Source organism: Pseudophryne corroboree, chromosome 1 (assembly GCF_028390025.1).
Source record: "Pseudophryne corroboree isolate aPseCor3 chromosome 1, aPseCor3.hap2, whole genome shotgun sequence".
Classification (NCBI taxonomy): domain Eukaryota; kingdom Metazoa; phylum Chordata; class Amphibia; order Anura; family Myobatrachidae; genus Pseudophryne; species Pseudophryne corroboree.
In genome coordinates, this window is record NC_086444.1 from 428,541,182 (window position 1) to 428,545,489 (window position 4,308).

Genomic DNA, 4,308 nt, shown 5'->3' on the forward strand with positions numbered 1-4,308 from the left:
AGAGGGTTAGGGTTAGGCACAAACAGGGGGTGGTTAGGGTTATGCACCTAGCGGGGAGGGTTAGGTTTAGGCAGCGGGGAAGGAAGGGTTGGGTACCTAGCGGGGAGGATTAGGTTTAGGCAGCAGGGAAGGGAGGGTTAGGCACCTAGCTGGGAGGGTTAGGTTTAGGCAGCGGGGAAGGGAGGGTTAGGCACCTAGCGGGGAGGGTTAGGTTTAGGCAGCGGGGAAAGGAAAGCTAGGCACCTAGCGGGCAGGGTTAGGTTTAGGCAGCGGGGAAGGGAGGATTAGGCACCTCGTGGGGAGGTTAGGTTTAGGAAGCGGGGAAGGGAGTGTTAGGCACCTAGCGGGGAGTGTTAGGTTTAGGCAGCAGGGAAGGGAGGGTTAGGCACCTAACGGGGAGGGTTAGGTTTAGGCAGCGGGGAAGGGAGGGTTAGGGTAGGGAAAACAGGAGGGTTAGGGGGCTAAATGGGGGCTGTCGGGATTATGATGGCCAGGATGCCGCTGTCGGCATACTGACAGCCGGCATCCCGTCCTTCGGTATATCATACCCCACTCAACATATCTATAAGTACAGATGCATAATAATAATGCGATCTGCAGCTAATTGTGTGAGACTTTAATACAATTGTGTCTCAGTGTTTCAATTAACCTAAAATAATATGTACATTTGCCAGCAGGCCATATCCTACTTACTATTATTCTTGCGTCTCTCTTTTTAATAAATAATATATTTCATGTAAATTTATTACAATGGATAATATCATAAAGATTTATTAAAAAAATAGTAAAAAAAAACTAACAAAAAACAGAAGATTTAGTAAAACAGTAAATGTAACATTTATTTTTGCTATTGACATACCCTGAGTGTCTTCCTCAGTGCTTGTTTTACCTCTGCATTCCTAAGGCAGTAGATGATTGGGTTCAAAAGAGGAGTCAAAACTGAATAAAATATAGTTATAAATTTGTTTCTATCATATGGACTAATCTTTTTCGGTCTTGCGTAGATGAAGAGAGTTGTTGAATAAAAAATAACAACTACTGCTAGATGTGAGGCACAAGTAGAGAAGCCTTTTTTCTTTCCAGCGATCTTTGAGATAATGATGACTGACCGAATTATACACACATAAATGAAGCTAATTATAGCCAGGGGCACAAAACAGATGATGAGGCCAAGGATGAAATCCACCAGTTCAGCAAGAGATATATCAGAACAAGCCAAGTTCAACACTGGGGAAATGTCACAGAAAAAATGGTTGATAACATTGGGGCCACAATAGGACAATCTGAAAATGAAGATTACTTTAACCATAGCAATAGAAAACCCCAGCACCCAAGAACAAACTGCCATCTGGAAACAGTGAGTGTTGTTGATGATGACTGTATAATGGAGAGGAATACAAATTGCAACATACCTGTCAAAAGCCATTACTGCTAAAAGAACACACTCGGTGCAGGCCAAAGAAATAAAAATGTACAACTGTGCCATACAAGCCAGGAAGGATATCTTGTTGTTCTGAGTCAGAAAATTGTTCAGAAGATTGGGTATAGTGACTGTGACATACCATATTTCCAAGAAGGACAGACTGCAAAGAAGAAAGTACATTGGCTTGTGAAGCTTCACATTATCTGTAATTGTAACAATGATGAGCAAGTTTTCTGCAACAGTTAAAATATATATAATGAGGAAGACAGTAAAAAGAACATGCTGGAACTCTGGTCGTGTTGGAAACCCAATGAGGATGAATTCAGTGATGTTGTTGCCATTATAGGTTTTCATCCTTGACCACTCCAGGTACTGGGAAAAAAAAAAAAATAGATCTCAACACATTAATAAATTTGGGGAATAAATACTGCCAGTCTGATCAGTATCAGTGTTTGTCAGGTACATATACTGCAAGTGTTGCTTACTAATCCTCTGATTCCTGGCTGCTCACTACTGTATCACAGGAACTGAACTGGTGAGTGTCAGAGATAGGAGAGGGATAATACATCCTCTCCACTGAATTTACAGAATCTTCACCAGTGGGCGAGATGCATCAAACCTTTGAAAGATATGTGCAGAATTGCCATTCGCAACTAATCAGCTTCAAAATGTCATCTTATAGACTGCTAGATAAATGAGAGGTTACAACGCCATCTTTTTTGATACTTCTCCCCATTGTCAGTCACCATTCTACTGTAAATGCATGAGATTCATGTCACCCTGCACTTATTCTGCAGAAAGTCACAGGTGCATTTGGGAAGATGGGGAGAGGAAATTTAGTTACCAAGAGGTGAGAACATTCTCTCTGCTGTGACAATATATAGTGACTCCTGAGATGTACTTCTTTCTTCACCTCACAGGAGGAAAAACTAGGTGCATTCTATAAGCTTTTAGCAAATAAAAATTAGTCATCTAAAAGCTGCTAAATACTTGTCTATGACATACAGTATGTGTTGCATTTATTATTTTGCACACCAAAACTATCCTAAAGTTGTCTTGTTTTCCAAGAAAATAAGTAATTTGCTGAGTGCATGAGGGAGAATACATTAAGTCAAATGTGAGCATTGTGAGTACTGTCAAAGTGTTATATATACTGTACCATTCTAGCTGTAAGAATTAAATGTAACACTTTTCACACATTTATTTTTTACCCTTGTAACACTCCTATCACTTAGTAGCTGCTCTCACTAACCTAACACTAACACTTTACTTGCTAGCTTTCACTAGTGTGGTACCTTGGGGTGGTCTGGTTGGGTTGACTTGGGGGTGCCCCAATCCCTAGACTTGAACCCTTAGAATGTTAGGGACTTTTCTGATGATGAGGTTACAAGGACCTGTTGAATTAGCTCACAACTTAGGCCAAAATTATGCAAATAACCCTCTTTTACATGATGTTTAATTTCAAATTGTATTATAATTCTGATTAGTAATGTTTGGAATGTGCACCTTCATTCTATCTTTCTGTGTGTAGAATTAAATTACATATATGTGTATTCCTATAATGTGGTTCTATGATCAAAAGGTTCTGACTTCTGTACATAGGGAGGACGGTAATATATATATATATATATATATATATATATATATATATATATATATACAGGTTGAGTATCCCTTATCCAAAATGCTTGGGACCAGAGGTATTTAGGATATTGGATTTTTCCGTATTTTGGAATAATTGCACACCATAATGAGCTATCATGGTGATGGGACCCAAGTCTAAGCACAGAATGCATTTATGTTACATATACTCCTTATACACACAGCCGGAAGGTCATTTTAGCCAATATTTTTTGTAACTTTGTGTATTGAACAAAGTGTATCTACATTCACACAATTCATTTATGTTTCATATACACCTTATATACACAGCCTGGAGGTCATTTAATACAATATTTTTAATAACTTTGTGTATTAAACAAAGTTTGTGTACATTGAGCCATCAGAAAACAAAGGTTTCACTTTCTCACTCTCACTCAAAAAAGTCCGTATTTCAGAATATTCCGTATTTCGGAATATTTGGATATGGGATACTCAACCTGTGTATATATATATATATATATATATATATAGCAAAGGCTTTGTTCTCTGTATGTAGTGAGCAAGTCCATAGTATATTAATTATAATGCATGCAAAACAAGTTGTTAAAAATGTCAAGTTACTTATATGATGTATTATTTATTTATTATAGCTAACTTACCTGGTTTTAAAATCAATTATCCTATAGTATAAATGCATAGGCTAGTTGCTTCGTGGAAAATGCAGTATATTAAAAGCAGAGTTATGAAGCACATTGTTGTTAAATACTGCACTAGCTACTTAGTATACCAATCTCTTTCATTATCAAGAATCATTGCAGCTGTTGTATAATAAAGTACCAAACACGTTAGTGATATGAGACTGATGTGGTGTGTTCTTGTATTTTATACACAGATGTATAAATCATCTGTGTATTCTAAAGGGAATACTCTAAGGCTGCCACTAGATATCATGCCCTTTTAACACTGAACTTGGCAAATATAGGCAATTTAATTAATTTGCTACAGAAAGTTTAAACATCATTAGGTCAGCAAAAGGTATCATATGATATGGCAAATGTTAGGTAGAGCTCAATTTACCAGCAGGGCTGCCATCAAAAGTTAAAAGCACTAGTACTTTTATGAGAAAGTAACCAATCTATGACATAGCTGTACCACATTTTTCATGTTGGGCCGCCATGGAGGTGTTAGGCCACTGCAAAGTTGAAGTCTAGACTTTTCCATACTGCAGCATGCATAGATGGAGGTCACAAATTACAAGGTAACATCCTCCTACCAGGAACCCT

The 4,308-nt window shown here is 38.0% G+C and overlaps 1 pseudogene; it reads right to left on the reverse strand.

Moving 5' to 3' along the window:
- Positions 1-838: 838 nt before the first annotated feature.
- LOC134895585 (olfactory receptor 6B1-like) lies at positions 839-1,786 on the reverse strand (annotated as a pseudogene).
- Positions 1,787-4,308: the final 2,522 nt, after the last annotated feature.